We start from the raw sequence: 27885 nt of genomic DNA on the forward strand, positions 1-27885 counted from the left end.
TTGTTTTAATGAGGGTCTTAAAGAAGGAAGGTGAGGTAGAAAGACAGAGTAGGTTAGAGAGGGAATTATAGATCTCACAGCTCAGGGCAGATTTTTAAAAATTGGGATATGGGTTCATTGCCTGGGCCAGCATTTTGCCTATTTCTAGTTATCCTTGCAAATAATGGAATCCGTACAATGTGGAAACAGTCCATTTGGCCCAACACATCCACACTGACCCTCCAAAGAGTAACCCACCCAGACCCTATTACTCTACATTTCCCCTGACTAATGCACCTAACCTGCACACTAAGGGAAATTTAGCATGGCCAATTCACCTAACCTGCACATCTTTTGACTGTGGGAGGAAATCCATGCAGACACAGGGAGAATGTGCAACACCACACAGACAGTTGCTCAAGGCTGAGATGGAACTTGGATCACTGGTGCTGCAAGGCAGCAGTGCTAACCATTGAGCCACCGTGCCACACCATGCTTGGCTGGTGGTAGTGAGCTGCCTCCTTGAACTGCTGCGATACACCCACAATACCATGAGGCAAGGAATTTGAGGATTTTGACGCAGTGACGGTGAAATAATGGCGATATATTTCCAAGTCAGGATGGTGAGTGGCTCGGAGGGGAATTTGCAGTGAGTGGTGTTCCCATGTATCTGCTGCCCTTGTCCTTCTAGATGGAAGTGATTGTGGGTTTGGAAGGTGCAGTCTTTAGTGAATTTCTGCAGTGCCTCTAATAGATAATACACACATCTGCTACTAAACGTCGGTGGTGGAGGAGTGGATGCTAATCAAAAGACTGCTTTGACCTGGATGGTATCAAACTGCTTGAGTGTTGTTGGGGTGCACCCATCCAGGCAGGTGGGGAGTATTTCGTCACACTCATAACTTATGCCTTGTAGATTGTGGAGCGGCTTTGGGGATTCGGGTTGGTAGTGTCTCCACCTCTGGGCTAGAAGCCTCAGTGCTGTAAAATAACATCTCTGAATAGGTTGGTTCGAAAATATTTGAATTGCTTCGGAAAAGAGCTGCAGGTGGTTCTGATGCAATAGCAGTCACCCATACACACCTGTCATCATCATTTGAGGGGCCTACATCAAGTCGAAATAACTTGACTATGCTGCAGCATCTGGAAAAGAAGGGGGACACCTGAGTAAGGAGCTAACCTTCACAACTGGTGGGGGTAGTTTCTAGCTGGCTAGGCATTTGGTAGGTAGGGCAGGGATAGATGGGGGATTGGATCACAACTTTATTTTGTCTGTAATCAGTTGCTTTTTGTTTCACAATGTTCCATTTTTTCTCTTGTCTCCACTGTGTCTGTTCCCACCTGCTTCCTGTTGACACAGGAAGCATTCAGCAGCTGGTTGACCTTTGGTTCTGGTCTTCCAGGTTTCTTGGCCTAGCAACCAGTAAGGTTCACCGTGGCCTATCCAACCCTTCAATCCTTGGTGTCATCAGGTGAAGCCCCTTTGGAATTCCTGTCACCATAAGTGATGTGATGGAATGAACATGTATATTCCATGGAGCAGGATTGGATCTGACCTGCTCATGTAACCATCGTGCCACTAGCATCACTGATCTGAAATCCAGGAATGTGGAAAATTTCGCCAGGGACCCGGGTTTGATTCCCACCTCAGGCGACTGCCTGTGTGGATTAGATTAGATTAGATTACTTTACAGTGTGGAAACAGGCCCTTCGGCCCAACAAATCCACACCGATCCTCCGAAGAGCAACCCACCCAGACCCATTCCCCTACATTTGCCCCTTCACCTAACACTACAGGCAATTTAGCGTGGCCAATTCACCCGACCTGCACGTTTTTGGAATGTGACAGGAAACCGGAGCACCCGGAGGAAACCCACGCAGACACGGGGAGAAGGTGCAAACTCCACACAGTCAGTTGCCTGAGGCAGGAATTGAACCTGGGTCTCTGGTGCTGTGAGGCAGCAGTACTAACCACTGTGCCATCGTGCCACCATTTGCACATTCTCCCTGTGTCTGCGTGGGTTTCTTCTGGGTGCTCCGGTTTCCTCCCACAAGCCAAACAATTGCAGGTTAGGTGAATTGGCCATGCTGAATTTCCCATAGTGTTAGGTAGATTAGTCAGAGGGAAACGGGTCTGGGTGGTTTACTCTTCAGAGGATCGGTATGGACTTGATTGGGCAGAAGGGCCGGTAGGGAATCTAATCTAATCTTCATCTCAGAAGGAGGCTATTTGGCCCATTGTGTCCGTGCTGGGTGACAACAAGCATATCCAGGTTAAGACCTTAACTACAAAGTTGACAGGAATGGAACTGCAGCATTAGATTGGATACCAAGGCACAAGTGTACAATGCCTCAATGCATAACCACACCCTGTGGTGACTGAGACAGAAGGTTGCTGGAGATGGTACAATGACAGTGAGAACATAAGATGGTAAGAACCCGGAGCAGAGATAGTTATGGGCCTGCTCCACCATTTAATTCCGGTCATGACTGATCACACCTCGGCCTCCACTCCTCTTTCCTCTCCATTCCCAATAACCCTTTAACTCATCATTATTTAAAATCCGTCTATCTCCTCTTTAACTTTACTCAGCATCCACCACACTTTGGGGGAAATGAATTCAACAGAATCATGATCCTTTGAGAGAGGTAATTCCTCCTCAACTCTGCCAATCCTTATCCTAAAGCTGTGAGCACTTGTTCCAGATTGTCCCACATGACAAAACTCCATTTTCTATGTCTATTTTTGTCAATCCTCTTTAGCATCTTATATACCTGAATTAAATCTCTTCTTGCCTTTCTAAGCTCTAGCAAGTTTATGCTTAAACCAAAGGTCAATCACCATAATCTATTCAACTCAGGGCCTTTGCATTGATGGTAATCAGTTTGACAGCCATGGTGAGGGATAATATTATGCATTTGCATACATGTGTGTAGCTTAGAGGTTTGGGTGATGATTTCTTTTTAAAACACTCTACTCACACTCAGCTGGTCTGAGCTGCGTCTAGAGGATCATGTATTTTGGCCAAGCAGGTAGATGGCTTATTGTTCATTAGACAATGATCCTGGAGGAATTGGACAAAAACAAAGCTAATCCTCACCTATTGCAGGACATTACTTTTTGGTGAGTTAGCCACATTGGGTGAGCTAGTGTTGCCCACATAGTTCAGTAGCATACTCACATCTGAGTTAGAAGGGTGAGCGTTCAAATCCCACTGTGCACAACTGAGGAAGTGATGTGCTGTCAGAGATGCTATTTTCGGGGGAGAAATGAACAGTTTGGACAGTTTTACCTTTTCTGGCATTATTTTAAAGAGGAGGAGGTAATCGTCCATGGTCCCCTGGCTAATGTTTATCCTTTGATATAGCATCACAAAAAAAATTTGGTAATTATAGCACAATATTTGGGATGTCTATGTTTGTATGTTAATCAGCACTAACAGTGGCACTTGCAGCAGGGAAATGAGTAGTGTCAATCTGTCAGTGTTTAATGTTGGTGCATTAAAATAAACAAGTTGGCCTGACACAGACTAACAATAAAGTTCAAGTTGCCCAATGTTAGATCCGTTGCAAGATCGTGTATTTGGTTTACTTATCATTGGCTTCTGACTTTTCAGTAAATGGAATTCCCAACTGTGAAGAATTGATTGCAAGGATTGTTAGTAAAAATTAATAACAAGCATTTTGAAGGAAATAGTTAAGAAAAATGATTCACCTAAAATTTAAAGGCTTCCAGATTGCAGCATCCTTATATTGATGGCAGATGATGGTTATGAAGTAATGATTTGAAGATGCTGGTGTTGGACTGGCGTATACAAAGTTAAAAATCACACAACACCGGGTTATAATCCAACAGGTTTATTTGGAACACTAGCTTTCAGAGTGCTGCTCCTTCATCAGGTGATTGTGGAGTATAGCGGTATTGTGTGATTTTTAACATTATGAAGTAACTAATCCATTGTAGACAGGCTGTCTTGATAAAGCACATCTTTGCTACAGAGCCCAGTCTTTGAGGGGCAGGTTGGACATTCTTTGCTGCACAGGAAGCTGTTGAGTGTCTTTGCGGGTTGTTGTCTTTGGTATTGGTGTCTGTTGCTGAGCTGCGATAACCCCTGGTATATCTTGACCCTTTGCATCTGCCACAGTAGTGGAGGCCCAAGGTCTCCATGCCTTGCTTGCAAGCAGAGCTTTGGGCACCCCACTGGCTATCTGGCTCAAGCTACCTCATCATTCAGAACACCTTTGGGTGCCCATCCATTGCCCATGCAGTGGGCATACTTGAACAAATGAAGCCGCCTCGATTTGATGAGTGGTAATGAATTGGGGAGCTCTGCCTTAGAGAGGACTACTATAATCATGACCCTGTCATCAGAAAGCATCCATGATGTGCCTCAGACAAAACATGCACATTTCACGAGTTGGCCAAAGGTGATAGCAACTTTCTTTATGCATCCTTTAAGCTCTTTATAAAGAAACAAAAACAGAAAGTGCTGGAGAAACTCAGCAGGACTATTAGCCGCAAGGAAAAAGTAGTTTTTCTCCATTAAGGATGGGTTGTCTGGGGAGAGAGTGACCATTGGATTAAGAATCTCATTATTAATCGCATGAACTATCTGGATTTTGTGGCCTTTCTTTGCGGTAAGTCTTCAAACACTGGGGTAAAGTAGCATTTGAATAAACCTTTCTGGTTTGTTTATTTGTGATTTATGATGGATTGTGGCGCATTCATTCATGTTCTGTGTGGGAGGTTTAAGTCGTCTGTAGATGTGGCCTTTTCTCTTTCAAAGAGTGCTTTAACTTCTGAGCAGAATGAGTGTGGGGTATGAAGTGTCAGTTTGCTTTTGAGGGTTGTTTTACTAACAGTCTCAAAATCATAACAACCAAGGCAATAGTCTAGGAGTTAGGGCACAGATTGTATACACCAACAGCAACAGTATTGAGCAAGTGCTCATGTGCAACTCTTCCTGATGTCTTTCTGGTCAGCACGAGTTACAATGCCACAGAAACATAGAAATTAGGAGCAAGAGTAGGCCATTTGGCCCTTCAATCTTACCCCGTCATTCAATATGGTTCTGGCTGATCATCTATTCTAATGCCATATTCCTACCTTCTGTCTACATCCTTTGATGTATTCAATATTAAAAACGTAACAATCTCTTGCTTGAATATACTAAGTGATCCAACTTCGATAACCTTCTATGGCAGCAGATTTCACAGGCTGACCGCTCTGGTGAAGAAATGCTTTGTTATCTCAGTCCCAACTGGCCTACCTCATACTCTGAGTCTGTGACTCCTTGTTCTTGACTCTCCAAACAGGGGAAATATTGTCCCTGAATCTAGTCTGTCCAGCTCTGTTATACATTTTTTTAAGATTAGATTAGATTTATTAGATTCCCTACAGTGTGGAAACAGGCCCTTCGGTCCAACCAGTCCACACCGACCCTCCGAAGAGTAACCCAGCCAGACCCGTTTCCCTCTAACGCACCTAACACTATGGGCAATTTAGCATGGCCAAGTCACCTGACCTGTACATCTATGGACTGTGGGAGGAAACCGGAGCACCCAGAGGAAACCGGAGCACCCAGAGGAAACCCACGCAGACACGGGAGAATGTGCAAACTCTACACAGACAGTCACCCGAGGCTGGAATCGAACCTGGGACCCTGGTGCTGTGAGGCAACAGTGCTAACCACTGAGCCAACATGCCGCCCACTTCAATCGGTTCTCCTGTCATCCTTCTGAACTCTATTCAGTACAGGCTAATCAACCTCTCCCACAGGACAGTCCTTGGTTTCAGCCTAGTGAAACTTCACTGCACCCCCTCTGTGGTAAATATATCCTTTCTTAGGTAGGAAGACCAAAACTGGACGCAGGTTTCACTAAACATAGAACATAGAACATTACAGCGCAGTACAGGCCCTTCAGCCCTCGATGTTGCGCCGACCTGTCATACCAATCTGAAGTCCATCTAACCAACACTATTCCATGTACATCCATATGCTTGTCCAATGACGACTTAAATGTACTTAAAGTTGGCGAAGCTACTACCGTTGCAGGCAAAGCATTCCATACCCTTACTACTATCTGAGTAAAGAAACTACCTCTGACATCTGTCCTATATCTATCACCCCTCAATTTAAAGCTATGCCCCCTCGTGCTCGCCGTCACCATACTTGGAAAAAGGCTCTCCCTGTCCACCCTATCTAACCCTCTGATTATCTTATATGTCTCTATTAAGTCACCTCTCAACCTACTTCTCTCCAACGAAAACAACCTCACGACCCTCAGCCTTTCCTCGTAAGACCTCCCCTCCATACCAGGCAACATCCTAGTAAATCTCCTCTGCACCCTTTCCAAAGCTTCCACATCCTTCTTAAAATGCGGTGACCAGAATTGTACACAATACTTCAAGTGCGGCTGCACCAGAGTTTTGTACAGCTGTAGCATAACCTCATGGTTCCAGAACTCGATCCCTCTATTAATAAAAGGTAAAACACTGTATGCCTTCTTAACAACGCTGTCAACCTGGGTGGCAACTTTCAAGGATCTGTGTACCTGGACACCAAGATCTCTCTGCTCATCTACACTACCAAGAATCTTGCCATTAGCCCAGTACTTTGCATTCTGGTTACTAAGAACCTGTATAACTGCTTGTAAGACATCCCTAATTCATTCACGGGATCTGGGAATCACTAGCTAGGCGAGCATTTATTGCCCATCTCTCATTGCTGTGGTCTGGAGTCACATGTAGGCCAGACCAGGTAAGGATGGCAGATCTCCTTCCCTAAAGGGCATTAGTGAACCAGCTGGGTTTTCCTGACAATCAGCAATGCTTCCGTAGTCATTATTAAGCTCCGTTTCCAGATTAGTATTGAATTCAAATTCCACTATCTGTCACAATGGGATTCGAACTCAGAACATTAGTTGGGTCACTGGATTCAAAAGGTGTGGTACTGGAAAAGCACAGCCAGTCAGGCAGCATCTGAGTAGCAGGAGAGTTGATGCTTCAAGTGTAAGCTCTTCATCAGGAATGTCCGGGAGCTTATGTTTGAAACGTCGATTCCCCTGCTCCTCGGATGCTGCCTGACCTGCTGTGCTTTTCCAGCGCCACACTCTCGACTCTGATCTCCAGCATCTGCAGTTCTCACTTTCTCCTGGGTCTCTGGATTAACAGCTCAGTGATGATACCACTAGACCATGGCTTAGTGAACTCAAATCTTCTTGCAATGAAGGCCGATATAACATTTTTCTTCTGACCTTCCTGCCTTTTTTAATTGATTGGTGTACAAGATCACCTAGAACCGTTTGTACATTAATATTTGGAGCCTTGGCAAATGTCTACAGTGCACTTAGAGTCATACAGTCATAGAGATGTACAGCATGGAAACAGACCCTTCAATCCAACCCGTCCATGCCAACCAGATATCCCAACCCAATTTAGTCCCACCTACCAGCACCCAGCCCATATCCCTCCAAACCCTTCCTATTTATATACCCATCCAAATGCCTCTTAAATGTTGCAATTGTACCAGCCTCCACCACTTTCTCTGGCAGCTCATTCCATACACACACCACCCTCTGTGTGAAAAGATACCCCTTAGGTCTATTTTATATCTTTCCCCTCTCACCCTAAACCTATGCCCTCTAGTTCTGGACTGTCTCAACCAAGGGAAAATACTTTATCTATTTATCCTCTCCATGCCCCTCATGATTTTATAAACCTCTATAAGGTCACCCCACAGCATCCAACGCTCCAGGGAAAACAGCCCCAGCCTGTTCAGCTTCTCCCTATAGCTGAAATCCTCCAACCCTGGCAACATCCTTGTAAATCTGTTCTGAACCCTTTAAAGTTTCACAACTTCCTTCCGATAGGAAGGAGACCAGGATTGCATGCAATATTCTAACAGTGGCCCAACCAATGTCCTGTACAGCCGCAACATGACCTCCAAATTCCTGTACTCAATACTCTGACCAATAAAAGAAAGCATACCAAACGCCTTATTCACTATCCTATCTACTTGTGACTCCACTTTCAAGGAGCTATGAACCTGCACTCCAAGGTCTCTTTGTTCAGCAACACTCCTGAGGACCTTACCATTAAATGTATAAATCCTGCTAAGATTTGCTTTCCCAAAATGCAGCACCTCACATTTGTCTGAATTAAACTCCATCTGCCACTTCTCAGCCTATTGGCCCATCTTCTCAAGATCCTGTTGTAATGTGAGGTAACCCTCTTCACTGTCCACTACACCTCCAATTTTGGTGTCATCTGTAAACTTACTAACTGTACCCCTTATGCTCACATCCAAATCATTTATATAAATGACAAAATGTAGAGGACCCAGTACCGATCCTTGTGGCCCTCCACTGGTCACAGGCCTCCAGTCTGAAAAACAACCCTCCACCAACACCATCTGTCTTCTACCTTTGAGCCAGTTCTATATCCAAATGGCTAGTTCTCCCTGTATTCCGTGAGATCTAATCTTGCTAATCAGTCTCCCATGGGGAACCTTGTCGAACGCCTTACTGAAGACCATATAGATCACATCTACCGCTCTGCCCTCATCAATCCTCTTTGTTACTTCTTGAAAATACTCAATCAAGTTTGTGAGACATGTTTACTATCCCTAATCAGTACTTGCCTTTCCAAATACATGTACATCCTGTCCCTCAGGATTCTCTCCAACAACATGCCCACCACCGATGTCAGGCTCACCAGTCTACAGTTCCCTGGCTTGTCTTTACCGCCCTTCTTAAACAGTGGCACCACATTAGCCACCCTCCAGTCTTCTGGCACCTCACCTGTGACTATCCATGATACAAATATCTCAGCAAGAGGCCCAGCAATCACTTGTCTAGCTTCTCACAGTGTTCTAGGGTACACCTGATCAGATCCTGGGGACTTATCCACCTTTATGCATTTCAAGATATTCAGCACTTCCTCTGCTGTAATATGGAGATTTTGCAAGATGTCACCATCTATTTCCCAACAGTCTATATCTTCGATATCCTTTTCCACAGTAAATACTGATGCAAAATACTCATTTAGTATCTCCCCCATTTTCTGCGCCTCTGCACAAAGGCCGCCTTACTGATCTTTGAGGGGCCCTATTCTCTCCCTAGTTATCCTTTTGTCTTTAATGCATTTGCAAAAACCCTTTGGATCTCCTTAACTCTATTTTCCAAAGCTATCTCATATCCCCTTTTTGCCCTCCTGATTTCCCTCTTAAGTATACTCCTACTTCCTTTATACTCTTCTAAGGATTCACTCGATCTATCCTGTCTATACCTGACATATGCTTCCTTCTTTTTCTTAACCAAACCCTCAATTTCTTTAGTCATCCAGCATTCCCTATACCCACCAGCCTTCCCTTTCACCCTAACAGGAATATACTGTCTCTGGACTCTCGTTATCTTATTCCTGAAGGCTTCCCATTTTCCAGCCATCCCTTTACCTGTGAACATCTGCCCCCAATCAGCTTTTGAAAGTTCTTGCCTAAGACCGCCAAAATTAGCCTTCCTCCAATATAGAACTTCAACTTTTAGATCTGGTCTATCCTTTTCCATCACTATTTTAAATCTAATGGAATTATGGTCGCTGGCCCCAAAGTGCTCCCCCACTGACACCTCAGTCACCTGCCCTGCCTTATTTCCCAAGAGTAGGTCAAGTTTTGTACCTTCTCTAGAAGGCACATTTACATACTGACTCAGAAAACTTTCTTGTACACACTTAAGAAATTCCTCTCCATCTAAACCCTTAACACTGTGGTTTTTTGCAATGGAGCTTCAGTGATGGAACGTGTGAATGTTTGTGAATATGATATCAAATGTATAGAATCTACTGAGGTAAGAAAAACATGAAGTTTATTCAAGACACATCTTGCTCTGTCTTCATTGTGCCACACGGCTACAAACAACACCAAGGTAACGTGACAATTCCTGACTTCCTGTGATGCTGTATACTGGCTATCATTTGCATATTGCACAGTCAAACCTAACCCTTTATACTTCAGTAACCATTCACAAAAGTGTATGGAATAAGTGCCATGCAATAAATTTCAGTCTTTCTCTCTAGATTGGTCGGAGTGCACAATTTCTATTTAACTAACTTCCTCTCTGGTAATATTCTCCTTTAATTAACAGCCAAACCTTCACTATTGCTCTCTTAATGTGGGAAGTGATTCTAAGACTAATTAAAATCAGGTGGAGAATCATTATAGCTGTACACAAGATAATAGATGTGTGCAGGAGGTTACTAGGCTGTAATTAAATTGTACAGTTATGAAACTTAAGCAGCTTTAAAACATCAGCAGAATTCTAAGATGTAATTGTTACCTTCATTTGATCACCAGGTAGTTATTACTTTAAAATATTAGATTGCCTTTCCTGGCTGCTACATGAGTGTGCATTTCTTTGGTAATGGTTTTCCAATACATTACCCAACAGCCTTTTCTTTGTGTGATATACTCTAAATCAAAGAGACAAAGCAAAGTGGGAATTGAGTATACGTAAATGGATTGAGAAACAATATTCGATCAGGTACCAGATAGAACTGTGTTTTCACAAACGATATGTTTGGGATAATCTGTCAAGGTAAGGTAAAGTCACCATAGTCCCAGAGGGCTACCCTCTCATTAAGAGAGACAACTTGTGGTTTAACCTGAAATTCGCCACACCCCAAGCCAGAGGCAAGCTTGACAAGGTGGGACTTTCATGGTGGTTACAGCCGGGGCGTGAATTGAACCCAATCCATTGCCATCACTCTGCATTACAAACCAGCCATCCGGCCAGCTGAACTAACTGAACAGGTGAAGCTTTCGGGAGTATTTAAATTGGGCACTAGACTGGAGTATTGATAGTACAGGTACTAGAAGTTGGGACATTACATTAAGATTGGACGGGATGTTGGTGAGGCTCTTCTGGAGTACTGTGTCCAGTTCTGCTCACCCAGTTCCAGGAAGGGTATTATTAAGCTGGAGAGGGTTCAGAAAAGATTTACCAGGATGTTGCCAGGTATGGAAGACTTGAGTTATAAAGAAAGGCTGGACAAGCTGGAACATTTTTCAATGAGAGGAGACTGTATAGAGGTCTATAAAATAATGGGGGGTATAGATAAGGTAAATGGGTAGTTATTTTTTCCCTGGGAAGGGAAGTTCAAGATTAGGGGGCACATTATTAAAAAGAGAGATTTTAAAAAGACATAAGGGACAAATTTTTTACACAGAGGATGGTTCACATGTGGAATGAATTTCCTGAGGAAGTGGTTGATGTGGGCACAGTTACAATGTTTAAAGGGCATTTGGATATATACATGAATAGGAAAGGTTTGGAGGGATATGGGCCAGGAGCAGGCAGGTGGGACTAGTTTAGTTTGGGATTATGATGGGCGTGGACTGGTTGGACTGAAGGGCCTGTTTCAACGTTGTATGAGTTTACAATGGTAAATGCTAGCTACAGTTTAAGAATTGGGATGCAAGGTGTTCTAGTTTTCACAAAGAGTTATGATTCTAGAGATATCAGCTTCTATTGAAGAATTGTGGTACTAGAGATGTTTAATGAAAGGTTACGGTACTAACAGCGCTAGCTTCAATGAAAACTTTAGAGTGCTAGAGGTTCTAGAATCTTTGAAAACTTAAGGTACGAGTTGAGCTAGATTCAACTGAAGAGTTGGGTATTAGAACAATTAACTTTCATAGAGTCATAGATATCTACAGCACGCAAACAGACCCTTCGGTCCAACTCATCCATGCCGACTAGATATCTAGTCCCATTTGCCAGCACTTGGCCCATATCCCTCTAAACCCTTCCTATTAAAACACTAGTTGACAAGCTGCAATGAAACAATTAAGAATACTGACTGAAGAAGCTATAATGGAGTTCTTGTTCTTTGGTAATGCTGTAATATGTGAACTGAATCAGTGAGAGTTCACACACAATGGGTATTACCAAAGCCAAGCCCAAATTTGACCTCCCCTGGTGTCTACTAGGCAGCTCAATTAACAATGAAGCCATAATTGTCACTTAGCTTTCTATGTGATGTACAGTTGGACTGAATGCACGTCTCTGTGCTGTTAACTCTATGTAATATTGCACCAATCCTCAGTAGCAGGACAATTGATCCCCTTCTTATACTGGTCTCACATCACAGCAAGAAGTATGCTCTTAAAATTCCTGAGCTCTTTTCATAGAACATGTTCAATATTTCCCTCAAGACTTAACAAGGCCATTGAGCTATTCCAGTGGTTTCAGGCCCTTGAGTCAATGAAAGCCCTCTGCATTCAGGTTAGAGTTTAAAAGTCTCCCACCCCTCAGTGGGTGACTGAAAATGCTGTAAGAGCTTTATAGCCAAAACAGATCAAAGTAGGATGATCGCGACAGATCAATAAAGGACAGCATTTACTGTTTGGTGTCACTGGACTGAATTTACAGCAGACACACAGAGGAATGTTGCCAATTTAATCATTGTGAATCATTATAATTTGGTCTCGATCATGTCATTTTCATTTTGTGGTAAGGGGGAAGAAATGGATCTTTGAATGTTTTGGGCTATAATTTCTGGAAACTATTTTGCGTTTATATTTTCGGGAACCACTGAACATAGTATTTATTTAGCAAATGGAAATCTCTGGAGTCAAGTGAGTGCCTCTTCATGTACTGAGTTAAAGGTGACTAGTCTGCCTGAGGGCATGCTCCTCTGTAATATGTAGCATTGTCAGACAACTCGTAAGGGAATGAGGGGTTTGTACTGAGGTCCCAATTGGGGAGGTTGACAGTTTAAGGGCCTTGGCTTTTCCCGAACAGAGGCTAGTCTTTCCCCAAGTGACTCAACGTGTTAGTGTGCTGTCCAATGTGGCATGGAACTAGAGAGCGATGCTATCAATCCTCAGCCTGTTCTCGGCTGCTATCCCTGTTCCATTTGTGCTCAGGGTGGAGTTGTCCTCAGCCCTGTCTGGATGAGGGATGAAAGGTGGGCTGGGGGGGAAGTCTTGTTGGATCAGTCCAACTCAATATTCACTTTAAGGTTGTTGTGCCCAGGCCAGGTTTATCTGCATGGTACTTTTTTTTATGTGTGTAACCACATATGTAGTACTTATTACACAACAAGAGGATAGTCTAATGGTACTATCCCTAGACAATTAATCCAGGAACCTGGGTTTCAATCCTGCCATGGTGAATGGTGGAATGCAAAAACAAACCAAATAGTGACCATGAAATGGTTGTCAGAAGAAAACATCTTGTTCAGTACTGTCCTTTAGAGAAGGAAACTGTTGGTTTTAAATGTGACTCCAGACCCACAGCAATCTGGTTAACTCTTAAAATATCCTCTGGATAAATAGGGATGGGCAATAATTGGGACACCCACATCCCTGTGTGGACGGAGCAGGGCCGTGCACCTATGCAGTTTAATGGGAACAGTCACCCTACTCCTGATCACTAACTTGTACAGAGTTATTAACATCATGTTAGCCTCACCTCTGAGACAACAAGTTGGGAGTTTTCCAATCCATTCCACAGACTTTGAGCAACTATGTTTGGGATAATGCGCCAGGGAGAGTAAGACAGGTGAAGATTTGGAGGTTATCTGTGAATCACTTTACATCTGTACCCCCCGGTTCTTGATCCTTTGGCAAGTGGGAACAGTTTCTCCCTCTTTACTCTATCCATCACAATTTATGAAAATCTCTATCAGATCCCCTCTTAATCTTCTGCCTGAGGGGAGCAGTCCTAACTTCTTTAATCTACCCTTATGATTGAAATTACTTATCCCTCGCACCATTCACGAAAACTGCTTCTGCACTCCAATGAGCTCACATGATATGGCGCCCACTACTGTATACAATATTCTGAGATCGAACATGGGTCTTGTACAAAATCGACCAGAGCAAATCATCTGGTCATTGGCTCACTGCTGCTTGTGGGACCTAGTTCTGCACATTTGTTGCCATGTAACAGATTGATCCACCTCAAGAACAACTCATTGAATGGAACAAAAACAGAAATTGATGGAAAAGCTTAGCAGGTCTGGCAGCATCTGTGGAGAGAAATTAGAGTTAACGTTTCAGTTCGAGTGCCCTGAACTCACTGAATGTAAAGAACTTTGGGATGTTTTGAGATGGTAAGGACACTATATAAATGCAGGATATTTCTTCCTATTACCTGCAATCAAGTCAAACATTTATGCTGGAATTAAGAGCAAGGTTCAATACAGACTCCAAGAACAGCACCACCTGATGTGCAGGCTGAGCAATTGTTGGATCTCGCTGCAAAATGTAAACCAGAAAAGGCGTCCTTCAAGTAGAATTTTTTTTTTGAGGAATATGTCCTCTAACATCTGCTTGCTGCTTAGAGAGATAAATTGACAAAGGATGTGAGTTTTTCTCTGTGTGTGGTAGCAATAAAATTCACAAGTGAAAGAAATTTGAGCAACTTTTGAGTAGGTGTGGTCCTAGAATATAATTCACACAGCCCAACGCAAATAGATGCAAAAGATCACACAAAGAGGCCATTAAGAACCATTTATGTGCAAACTGGAAACTTAAGTGAGACCCTTCGAAGGGAAGGGTGGTTAAGGCAAATGGCTGATTCAAAGGAAACTTCTCTGTAACTAATTGTGGTATGCCTCAAAACTATGGGGTTTGTGCTCCAGAACTCATAATTTATGTAGACACTCGAGCAGCTCATCTCAGTGAGATGAAAGCAAGTATATTGTGCTTGTATGTGTGAACTTAGGCCAGTTTGTTTGAGAACTTCTGTTAATACTTCAGTTGCCCCGTGTCTGTCTTTAATATAAGTTTAAAAATGCACAAGGCTGAACCATGACACTAAACAAATTAATATCATGAGACCTTAACGATGCTGTGATCCACACATGGAAAACCTATTAGCTATGACTCAGTGTGTAGCACAGTCCCTCAGAATTAGAAATTTCTGTACTCCAGTCCTATTCCAGAGAACTGAACCCATAAATCAGGCTGACACCAACATTGCAACACTGACAGGGTGCTACATTGTCAGAGACACCATCTTTCAGATGAGACCGAGTTTTTGTATCTCCTGTCAGTTGTTCAGTAAAAGATCAGTACTATTTTGAAGAAGATAGAGGGAAGTAATCACTTAACCTAACACTGACAAACCTATTTTCTGGTCATTACCCCATTGTCAGTTGTGGGCAATTACTGGGGGCAAATTGTCTTCTGTCTTTCTGATTTCACAACAATGATGAGTTCATAGTGCTCTGCTGGCTATGAAATGCTTCATAAATTCACAACCACCTGATGAAGGAGCGTCGCTCCGAAAGCAAGTGTGCTTCCAATTAAACCTGTTGGACTATAACCTGGTGTTGTGTGATTTTTAACTTTGTACACCCCAGTCCAACACCGGCATCTCCAAATCATTCATGAATTTTGGTATTGAAAGGTGCTGTATAATTTTAAATGATTTTTTTAGTTCTTTTACTTACTTTCACTTTAACAGTAATCACTGAGAGTGAAGGGAGGGGATAGGGAAAAGCCCAATGCTGGTCTCTAACATTAATAAACCATTAAAAACATTGCTAGTTTCACCTACAGTAGATTGTATTTCCCCAAAGCTTGTTGAATCACTGGATCTCCCTAGACTCAGGTATGTCAGAATATAGTGTGTTAAGGAAGAAGCTTTTTAGGTTAACTCTGAGATGTGTCACCTTATTTTGGGAGGATTCTCACCATGACGCCTAATGGGTTTTCTCGTTGTATCTTCCCAAACCTCAGCTCATTACCGACCAACCCTACATTGACCCTCACATGCATAGAATCCCTACAGTGTGGATACAGGCCCTTTGATCCACCTTCAGTACGTCACCCACCCAGACCCATTTACCCTATCCTATGACTATACAGTTATCCCTGACTAATGCACCAAACCTGCACGTCTTTGGACAGTGGGAGGAAACCTACACAGACAAGGGGAGAATGTGCAAACTCCACACATACACTCTCCTGAGGCTGGAATTGGACCCAAGTCCCTGGCGCTGTGAGGCAGCAGTGCTAACCACTGAGTCACCATGACGGTAGTTTAACCTCATCTTATCACCTACCATTCCCAAAACAGCTCATCACTCAGTAAATATCCATTGAAAGACCAACATCTAAGCCCTGGTATTCTAAAGCTGCCTTGGATAGGCTCACAATATTACGGTTAGGTAATTTGGAAGCTCAAGCTGGTGAAAAGATGAAGATGGCCTTGCAATTAGAGTCATAGAGTCATAGAGATGTACAGCATGAAAACAGACCCTTCGGTCCAACCCGTCCACGCCGACCAGATATCCCAACCCAATCTAGTCCCACCTGCCAGCACCCGGCCCTATATCCCTCCAAACCCTTCCTATTCATATACCCATCCAAATGCCTCTTAAATGTTGCAATTGTACCAGCCTCCACCACATCCTCTGGCAGCTCATTCCATACATGTACTACCCTCTTCGTGAAAAAGTTGCCCCTTAGGTCTCTTTTATATCTTTCCCCTCTCACCCTAAACCTATGCCCTCTAGTTCTGAACTCCCCAACCCCAGGGAAAAGACTTTGCCTATTTACCCTATCCATGCCCCTCATAATTTTGTAAACCTCTATCAGGTCACCCCTCAGCCTCTGATGCTCCAGGGAAAACAGCCCCAGCCTGTTCAGCCTCTCCCTGTAGCTCAGATCCTCCAACCCTGGCAACATCCTTTAAATCTTTTCTGAACCCTTTCAAGTTTCACAACATCTTTCCGATAGGAAGGGGACCAGAATTGCATGCAATATTCTAACAGTGGTCTAACCAATGTCCTGTATAGCCGCAACATGACCTCCCAACTCCTGTACTCAATACTCTGACCAATAAAGGAAAGCATACCAAACACCTTCTTCACTATCCTATCTACCTGCGACTCACTTTCAAGGAGCTATGAACCTGCACTCCAAGGTCTCTTTGTTCAGCAACACTCCCGAGGACCTTACCATTAAGTGTATAAGTCCTGCTAAGATTTGCTTTCCCAAAATGCAGCACCTAGCGTTTATCTGAATTAAACTCCATCTGCCACTTCTCAGCCCATTGGCCCATCTGGTCCAGATCCTGTTGTAATCTGACGTAACTCTCTTCGCTGTTCACTACACCTCCAATTTTGGTGTCATCTGCAAACTTACTAACTGTACCCTTTATGCTCACATCCAAATCATTTATGTCGATGACAAAAAGTAGAGGGCCCAGCGCCGATCCTTGTGGCAGTCCACTGGTCACAGGCCTCCAGTCTGAAAAACAACCCTCCACCAATACCATCTGTCTTCTACTTTTGAGCCAGTTCTGTATCCAAATGGCTAGTTCTCCCTGTATTCCATGAGATCTAACCTTGCTAATCAGTCTCCCATGGGGAACCTTGTCGAACGCCTTACTGAAGTCCATATGGATCACATCTACTGCTCTGCCCTCATCAATCTTCTTTGTTACTTCTTCAAAAAACTCAATCAAGTTTGTGAGACATGATTTCCCACGCACAAAGCCATATTGACTATCCCGAATCAGTCCTTGCCTTTCCAAATACATGTGCATCCTGTCCCTCAGGATTCCCTCCAACAACTTGCCCACTACCGAGGACAGGCTCACCAGTCTATAGTTCCCTGGCTTGTCTTTACCGCCCTTCTTAAACAGTGGCACCACATTAGCCACCCTCCAGTCTTCTGCCACCTCTCCTGTGACTATTGATGATACAAATATCTCAGCAAGAGGCCCAGCAATCACTTCTAATTGTCCAACAAGGACCTGGAGTTATTGCTGGGGGGTATTAGGTGTATCCCCTTCCCACCGAATACTGGAAGGTGATGCTGCATATGGCAGCCTTGCTCTGAGGTTACCACCCTGGGTCAGGGAGGTCTCAGCAGTGTGAAGGTTCACCCAGCAGTGCCACAGGAAGACCACTGACCTTCTCCACTCTACCAGGGTAGGTGCCACCGCCTGACTCTGCAACCTCACACTCACTCTATCTCAAGGACTGCATCCACCTCCTACCAAGACTCATGCTCCGACACTCTCACTACCGCCTGCAACATCTTCCTTCACTTGCTCTTGTTTCACTCCAAACTCGCACACCTTTGCCCCTGTGTGCCCTCTGCACTGTTAACTCTCCTCTCTTACCCCCTCCCCACTTGCCTAATCCACCCAGTTGCAATGCACTCAATGCCTCCTCTTTCTCTCATTCCAGGAGAAGAGAGTCCACAATAAGGCAGAAAGTGCTCAGGTGGGTGGAGCGTGCCCAATATTAGACTCCTCAGCCCCGTACAAGTAGGGAATCCTGACTCCCACAGGAGAAGTCGTGATAGCCATGCCCTGCCAAAAAGGTAAGTCTCTCCCTTCCTTCCACTGCTGCTACTCATATTAACCCCACTGTCAGCCGCACTCATTGCACAACATTTCTAACCACAGGCTGGTGATGCCTTCCTTGTTTGTGTGTGGGGTGAACTTCCAGAGGAAGTGGTGGATGCGGGTACAGTTAAAACATTTAAAAGACATTTCGATACCTTGGGACTAGCTTCGTTAGTCACTAACCCCTGTGACGAGGGGAGCTCTGGGGCCTCAGAGGAAGCATCAACAGTGCAGCCTCTTGCACCCTGCCTATTCAGGTCCTGAAACCTGGTGGGGATATTATGTGTAGAAAATTTGGAATCTGAAGCTGGTGAGCACCACATTGCATCAGCTCCAAGTCGGCTGAGGAAGAAGTGTCTCAAGCTGCTGGCACTTGGAGGGCTGGTAGACACGAAGCATCTGCGCAGCCCCTGTCAGGAGACGATACTGTAATGTCATCAATCAGGGACTTTATCCAAACGTGCTGGGAAAAACAAGGGCAGCAGACAGGAATGTGGGAAGCAGTTGTCCGTGCAGCCTCGAAGCTGTTGGCACCAGTTTTGGTCTCCCTGTTTTTGGAAGGATATTATTTGACTGGAGAGGGTTGGTAGAGATTTACCAGGTTGTTGCTGGGAATGGAGGGTCTGAGGTATAAGGAGACGCTGGGACTATTTTCAATAGATCGTCGGAGATTAGGAGGTGACCTTATAGAGGTCTTTGAAATCATGAGGGGTGTAGATAAGGTGAATGCCAGGTGTCTTTTCCCTAGGGTGGGGCTTTTCAAGACAAAGGGGCGTATTTTTAAGGTTGAGGGGAGAAAGATTCAACAAAGTCACGAGGAGTAATTTCTTTTACACAGTCGGTGGTTTGTGTGTGGAATGAACATCCAGAGGAAGTGGTGGATGCGGGCACAGTTACAACATTTAAAAGACATTTAGATACCTTGATGAATAATACAGAAATGTTGGAGGGATATGGGCCAAGCTCAGGCAGGTGGGACGAGTGTAGTTTGGGATTATGGTCAGCATGGACTGGTTGGGCCGAAGGGTCTGTTTCTGTGCTGTCTGTCTGTATGACTCAATGAGTGTTGCTACATAGTAAAACCTTCAGCTACCATGGAGAGGCAGCTACAGCTCTCTCTCGGGGTCTGCTGGGGAGGGCACGCACCTGCCATCCAGCCTCCTTGCCTCAGGAATGGTGACGGAGGGGGTAGGGATATGTGGGGAATACTCCTCCCAAGGGGTCAGGGCAGTGCCAGAGGGCAGAGGAGGAAGTACACACATACACAGGCCCTTTTGGAATCTCCCCTCAGGACATTCCAGAGTTACCCTCACCCTCCACCTCCACTCGGCCTACCCTCACCTCCAAACCCTGGAATTTTCTAGCAAAACATGGATCCGCCTGGGCATCCATATACAAACAACACAGCCCCACCCACCCCCAGCCCAGCTCCCCATCCCCTCCACCCACCCCCACATGGGGACCACCTGACCAAACCACCAGGGCCAATGGTCTCTATTAGCAAGCTGCGGAAACTGTGACCACAAGGAGATACCGTGGGGGAAGAGAGAAAGATAAAAGCCTTTTGGCAGCACTGTATGTATAAAATGGATTATGTTCGCACTGCGTCTATTTGCTTGAGCCTCAGTGTGTCTCCGAGTGTAAATGTACATGACTGAGGCCAAAACATTGTGTATTTTCAAGAAATCCTCAATATCTGTGAGGTCATGACTTGTAAATTCGCCCATCCATGCCGAAGCGACAACAAAATTCAACATCTGTGGGCAAACGTGCATGTCTGTGATTTTTAACCTATTTTTAACATGCTCTACACTCGCGAATTCCAACATTTGCAGGGGTTGTCAGAAATGGAGGAATGACTATAGATATAGCGCTTGGGATTCAGGGATTTGGAGGGGGGAGGGTGGGATTGGATTATTGAGTTTGTTGATCATATTGGACGGTGGGCAGATTTGATGGGTCGAATGGCCTATTCCTGCTCTTACCTTCTATATTTTTCTGTTTCTATGATGCCTAACTCACATCCATACAGAATGTACCATGAATTGATGTCATTGTCAGCAGAATACTGTCAGAAACAAGATGAGCAAAGCATATACAGAACAATGGGTTCTGCAGACACCATTAACATTCACCATTAACATTAACACTGGAGCTGTACAAATGTGGGACTGCATAGAAGTAGGCCATTTGGCCCGTTATGTATGTGCTGGCTCCTCTGAGGGAGTTACTCAATTCTACAATCCCTCCACAACACCCCCCCCCCTCACCCCACACCCCCAGAATCCTGCTCATATTGCCTTGTCAGGTATTTATCACACTCTCCTTTCGAAAGCGTTGAAGGTGCTACCACCAGCCTTGCAGGCAGTGCTTTCCAGATCGTAACAAGTTCCTGTAATGCTTGGAAATCCAGCGCAAGACAGTGAAACGTCTTCTTAGATAAAGGCTCTTTAACTGACTAGCAGGCAAGGTGATGCTGTGCAAAAGCAGGCTGGAAGTTCATGGGGTCAAATACTAACAAGCCTGCCTAGCTCACTGGTCAAAGGCGGAGAGATTGAATGGTGCTACTCCCGACCGGCAACATTTTTTTCCCGAGGTTGAGGTCCACACGTGGAGAGCGGTGACTCTGAAACTGATTAACCTATTTTACCTTTGAAGTCTTGGAGATGTTTATCAGAAGGTTCTGGAGACCTCATGCGGTGTGCAGACCCAGGGGTGTGAGCACATAACTCAAGGCTGGCATTCTCAGGACAATGTTGAGGGAGCATAGCTTTTGCCATCTTTGTGTTGAGACATTAAGTTGAGGCCCTGGGCTGTTTTCCCAGGTAGACATCAAAGATTGGTGGCAGGAAGGAGTGGAAGGGAGTCGGGGGATGGGAAGGGAGGTTATTTGAAATTGGAGAACTCAACATTGAAATTGGAGAACATCGACTCTACTCCCTTCCCAGCCCCTCCCCCTCCCTTCCACTCCTCCCTGCCACCAACCGGATTCATCCCTCTCATTGACCAACCAGGTCGTGCCCTCTACCCGTCTTCACCCAATCCCCACTTCACAACCCTACCTCCATCATCCCCTTTATCTGCAGCTCCCCCCACACCCACCCCCAGTCCTGAGGAAGGGTTACACCCGAAACATCGACTTCTCCACCTCCTGATGCTGCCTGCCTTGCTGTGTTCCTCCAGCCTCCTGCCTGTCTACTTTGGATTCCAGCTTCTGCAGTTTTTTTGTCTCTGTCAAAGATCCCTTGGCCACTGTTCGAGGAACAGCAGCAGAATTCTCCCTGGGTTTGCTGATCTGTGTATGCCCCACTATCCACACCACTAAAGAAAAAGGACTCTCGCACCATTTGTTCTTTACAGGAGCTTGCTGTGTGCTGCACTTCCTGCACTAGAGCAGCATCTGCACTTCAAAAGTTTGTCATTGGCTCTGAAGCATCTTGAGAGGTGTTGCATTGGTGGAGAAGGTGAAACAGTGACAACGTCAGAATAGTAACCCAGAAGATGCAAGCCTCTGGCCTGGGGAAAATCTTATGATGGCAATCTTTCAAATTCAATCTGAAATTCCTTTTAAAAAGAAAAGTCAAGGATTTAAAGCCAGGAAGGTTGACCATGAAGCTCTCAACAATATTTGGTAAAAACCCCATGCTGAGGAAGACAGCATGGCAAGGTGGGCAGCACGGTGGCTCAGTGGTTTGCACAGCTGTCTCACAGCACCAGGGATCCGGGTTCGATTCCAGCCTCGGGCGACTGTGTGGAGTTTGCACATCCTCCCTGAGTCTGTGTAGGTTTCCTCCAGGTGCTTTGGTTTCCTCCCACAGTCTGAAGATGTGCAGGTCAGGTGAATTGGCCATGCTAAATTGCCCGTAGAGTTAGGTGCATTAGTCAGGGGGAATGGGTTTGGGTGGGTTACTCTTCGGAGGGTCGGTGTGGACTAGTTGGGCTAAAGGGCCTGTTTCCACACTGTAGGGAATCTAATCTAATCTCAAGACGCGAAACGTTAACTCCGTTTCTCTCTCCACAGATGCTGCCAGAGCTGCTGAGTTTCTCCAGCATTATTGGCGTTCGTTAAAAACCCCATCTGATTCCTTTTTTATGGAAGGGAATCTGCCGTCCTTAATCTATCTGGCCTACATGTGTCTCTGAGCCCCTAGCGATGCAGTTAACTCTTAGGAATGGACAGCAAACACTGGCCTTGCTGTAGATGCCCATTTTCCATAAAGAAACTTTTACGAAAATGCAAATTTTTCTTTTTTCTTGATAGCATCCAGTGGATTGGAATCCGGGGTCATAGTCAAAATTCAGGAGAAGATAGATCACATTATGATCATGATCTTTTCCAAATTATGGTTATTTTTATTTGCTGTAGTCCTAATGGACTGGTGACCTTGGGAAGGATGCAACAATATGTGGAAGGTGCTGAAAGTTAAATAGATTAGATTCCCTACAGTGAGGAAACAGGCCCTTCAGCCCAACCAGTCCACACCGACCCTCCGAAGAGTAATCCACCCAAACCCATTTCCCTCTGACTCATGCACCTAACACTATGGGCAATTTAGCATGGCCAATTCACCTGACCTGCACATCTTTTGGACTGTGGGAGGAAACCGGAGCACACCCACGCAGATACAAGGAGAATGTGCAAACTCCACACAGACAGTCACCTGAGGCTGAAATCGAACCTGGGACCCTGGTGCTGTGAGGCAGCAGTGCTAACCACTGAGCCACTGTGCCGCCTGTAATTGGGGTGAGACATGGGTATCATGGAATGAGGGAGGATTGAGGGTCAAGTTCATAAAGTGTGGCTGCTTTCAATAACCAGAAGGTGATTCAACATCTGACCTCTGGATATTTATCTTTTTTTTCAGCTGGAAATGGTAGGGAAGGTCTTGGCAAAATCCAAGCAATGTGCTCACATCCAGGCAACATCCGACTTTACCAAACTCTTGGCATAACTTGTTCACGTCCCATTCTTTTTCTAACTCTTTTAATGGCTCTTATTTATAATTTGTCCATAGGCTGTGGGCATTGTTGCCCAGGCCTGTGTTGATTGCTCATCACTAACTGCCCTGCTATGGTCCGGGTGAGTAGCCTTCTTGTACTGCTGTTATCCATTTTGTGTCCATACTCTCACAATGCCCTTAAGGAGGGAGTTCTAGGACTCTGACCCAGCAACAGTGAAGGAACAGAGATATATTTCCATCTCAGGATGGTGAGTGGCTTGGATGGTAACTTGTAAGGGGTGGTGTTACCATGTATCTGCTGCCCTTGTCCTTTGAGATGGATTTGGATTTGGAAGGTGCTGTCTGAGGATCTTTGGTAAATTTCTGCAGTGTATCTTGTAGATATTACACACTGCTGCTACTGAGCATTGGTGGTGGAGGGAGTGGATGCTTGTGGATGTGGTGCCAATCAAGTGGGGGGCTACTTTGTCCTGGATGGTGTCAAGCTGCTTGAGTGTTTTTGGAGCTGCCCCCATCCAGACAAGTGGGGAGTATCCCATCAGATTCCCGACTTGCGCCTTTTTGATGTCCCTTAATTATTCTGCCTATATTTTCCAATCAGAAGTTTGAATAATTTCCTGGGGCTGTGGGTCAGTCGGTTGTGGTGCTGGTTTCGTGGAGGTGGATAGGAATTATGGTAACTGAAGCAATGATGGGTTGGCTATGATTGTGGGATTGGGATGATTCCTGCGCTTTCGAACATTTGAAAAACGTAACTTGTGGATGACTTGCATTTCCAAGGTCAAGGTTCACTTTCTGCAGTTACTGTTGTCAATCTCAAACTAACTGAATTAGGGGCTTCTTCACATTTTCCTTATGCCGCATCTTCTGCTTTGGCTGTCTACAACTACACGGAATCAACATCGACTTCACTGGTTTGCAAATGTCCCCTCCCCCCACCTTATCCCAGATCTAACGCTCCAACTCAGCACCTCTGTCTTGACTTCTCCTACCTGTCCAACTTTCTTCCCACCTATCCGCTCCACCTTCCAGACCAACCTATCACAATTAACTCACACCTACATCCACCTATCGCCTTCCCACCTACCTTCACCTCAGCCCCAACTGCACCCTCTAATTTATCTCTCAACCCCCTTTGCCCTTCCCCACCCCTCCACCCCATTCCTGATGAAGGGGCTATGCCTAAACATCGATTCTCCTGCTCCTCGGATGCTGCCTGGCCTGTGCTTTTCCAGCGCCACACTTTTCGACTTTGACTCTCCAGCATCTGCAGTCCTCACTTTCTCCCTCGGTTTCTACCTTCACTGGTTCGTTCGGTGACACATTGAAAGTACACCCTAATTGGAAAGGTGGACCCAGTTTCTAACCACCATGATAGAGAAAGAGGTACGCCAGTGAGGGTCTGGAAAGCAGGCATTGTGTGTGCAAATGTACAAGGCTCAGATGTCCTAATGTCATGCATCAGACATTTGAAAAGCTCTAGCATACACGGTGTCAGAGGCATTGATATGTGCAAAGCAGACATCTGTGCTGAGAGGAAGGAATTAGCCCAGGTGGAAATGAGAAGCAGGCAGGCCTGATGTGATGTTTAACCCTGTCAAAGCAGCATCGTGGATTCCACACTTCTTGCTCAGTCTCGCCGCAGTCCGTTTTGACAGGTAAAAAGCAGCCCCCTTGAAGACCAGCCGAATAAAGGACAGGGAAACTTGATCCTGAGCTTCCACAGCGCTGGGGTGAGAGGGCAGGTGGGTGCCAGAGAGGGCATTACCAGTCTGCCTGCTATTCTTGTGGCTCTATCCTAGCCTAACCCAGAAGGAAATACCAATCACACTAATTAATCAGACACTGCGATCAGATCCATTCAAAATGGAGGTCAAATACAATCAGTATGTACAGTTCTGAGTATTAATGAACTGTTTTTTTCCTTCTGGGAGGATATTTTCCAGGAGGCGGGAATGATGGGTTCTATTCCTAGAAAGATATTTGCCCGCAAGTGGAAGGCAGCCAGTTACAATGATTAACAACTACGTATAGTGGGTGGCACGGTGACTCAGTGGTTAAGACTGCTGCCTCACAGCACCGGGTTTCGATTCCAGCCTAGGGCGACTGTATCTGTGTGGGGTTTTTCACATTCTCCCCGTGTCTGTGTGGGTTTTCTCCCACAGTCCAAAGATGTGCAGGTGAGGTGGATTGGCCAAGCTAAATTGTCCTGTAGTGTCCGGGGATGTGCAGGCTAGGTGGGTTAGCCACAGGGAAATGCAGGGTTACAGGGGGTGGATGCAGGTGGGATGTTCTCCGTCGGGTCAGTGAAACCTCGATGGGCTGAATGGTCACTGTCCACACTGTAGAGATTCTTTTGAAGGAGGTTTGACTGCAGCTCAGGCCTCTAAGCCTACCTAGAATGGAGGAGTCCCAGTCCACAGCCAAGGCTGTCACACTAACCCCACCGCCTGAGAAAAACTGGGGGCCAACTGAGATATTCCAGGTTTCCTCAGGTGGTAGGGTCAGTGCAGCAGCCTGGGCTGTGGACTGGAAGCTCTGTACTCCAGGCAGGTTTAGAGGTCTAGCTGGCTTGAACTCCATCAGCCACTGCGGGATCTGCCTCCTCTTCATCCCCAAAGAGCTTATGCCGGAAATGTTGACTCTCCTGCTCCTCGGACGCTGCCTGACTTGCTGTGCTTTTCCAGCAACACACTCTTGACGCTGACTCTCCCACATCTACAGTCCTCACTTTCTCCCCACAGTGAGGGCCCAGTTATAAGAAAGGCCTTCTTTCTACTTCACGTGTTTGAGTCACACATCCATTTTGAGACCAAGCTTTGAGATGGTAGGGCCTGTGATTGCCATACCAGCTTTCAGAAACTGCCAAAGAGTCATAAAGTCATAGAGATGTACAGCATGGAAACAGACCCCTCGGTCCAACCCGTCCATGCCGACCAGATATCCCAACCCAATCTAGTCCCACCTGCCAGCACCCGGCCCATATCCCTCTAAACCCTTCCTATTCATACACCCATCCTGATGCCTTTTAAATGTTGCAATTGTACCAGCCTCCACCACTTCCTCTGGCAGCTCATTCCATACATGTACCACCCTCTGTGTGAAAAAGTTGCCACTTTGAGCTCTTTTATATCTTTCCCCTCTCATCCTGAACCTATGCCCTCTAGTTCTGGACTACCCCACCCCAGGGAAAAGACGTTGTCTATCTACCCTATCCATGCCCCTCATGATTTTATAAACCTCTATAACGTCACCCCTCAGCCTCTGATGCTCCAGTGGCAACATCCTTGTCAACTATCTTCGGTTGGACGGGGATTCTTAAAAACATTTTAATGGGATGTGGGTATCATCGACAAAGTCATCTTGATCCTAATTGTCCTTCTCGGCCCTCTCAGAGGGCAGTCCACCATTTGTCTGGAGTCACTTGTTGGCCAGAGTGGGTAAAGACAGTACATTTCCTTCCCTAATGCGCATTAGTGAACGTGATGGGTCTTTGAATCAATTGGTGACCGTTTCATGGCCACCATTGTTCTATTTTCTATAATTAATTACTTGAATTTAAATTCAACAACTGCTATATTGCAGATTGGAACCCATGACCCCGAGAACCCAGGCCTTTGGATTACCAACCCACCCGCCTTCACCACTGGCCTCCCACCTCGTCAGAGAGCCCAGCTATGGTTGTTCTCAGAAAAACGCATCGGCGGTTTCTCACATGATGTGAGATCTAATCCTCACTGGAGCTAAGAAACACGTAGGAACAGGAGCAGGCTTTTGAGTCTGCTCTGCCTCTCAATACGAATCATCAAACACTTCAATACCTTCCAGCTCCCACTCTCCCTATAACCCTTTCGACCTTTGATAATTAAAGGATTATTAACCCCTGCTTTAAAAAAGATGGTTGAGGGAGGCAATGTTGTGTGAATATGAATGAGCCACACATCCAAGTCTTATCCAGAGATCCTGAACAAAATATCCATTTGATCAGTTGGAGGTCAGGAGCAGGAAACCTCTGGGTGATGTTTCTACTTTATTTCCATTGGCTGACTGAGGATAACAAAGGCAAGTCCTTATAATTCACCCAGATACCATCACCCCCCACGTACTTCAATGGAAGGATTGACTTGCAATTGTATAGCCCCTGTCATAACCACAGGGTATCCCAAAGTACTTTGCAGCCTGTGAGGGTACCTTTGAAGTGCAGTAATTAGCAACCAGCAAAATATCACAAACAGCAATATGGTAACAGCCAGCTGAACTGTTTTGACATGATGCTGACTGAGGTTAGTGAGGTGGGGGCTGTGATGGATGGGGAGAGGGGATTAGGTGTAATCCCAGCACACCAGGGAGAACCTGCTAGCTGCACATTTTCAAAATGGTGACAGGGCATCTCTTGTTACTTGTGAAGAGACAAAGGTCTGTGTTTTCGTAGCCCTTTGGTGATCGGCTGAAAGATGGGAGATCCCATGAAATGGCGGTGGAGGGCAAGGAGAAGGGAGCCCGAAATATTCCCATCTCATTGGCTGGTTTCAATGGCTGCTACAGGGCCACCTTCCTATGGAGGCAAGGGCTC

This window comes from Chiloscyllium punctatum, chromosome 17 (genome assembly GCF_047496795.1).
Source record: "Chiloscyllium punctatum isolate Juve2018m chromosome 17, sChiPun1.3, whole genome shotgun sequence".
NCBI lineage: Eukaryota > Metazoa > Chordata > Chondrichthyes > Orectolobiformes > Hemiscylliidae > Chiloscyllium > Chiloscyllium punctatum.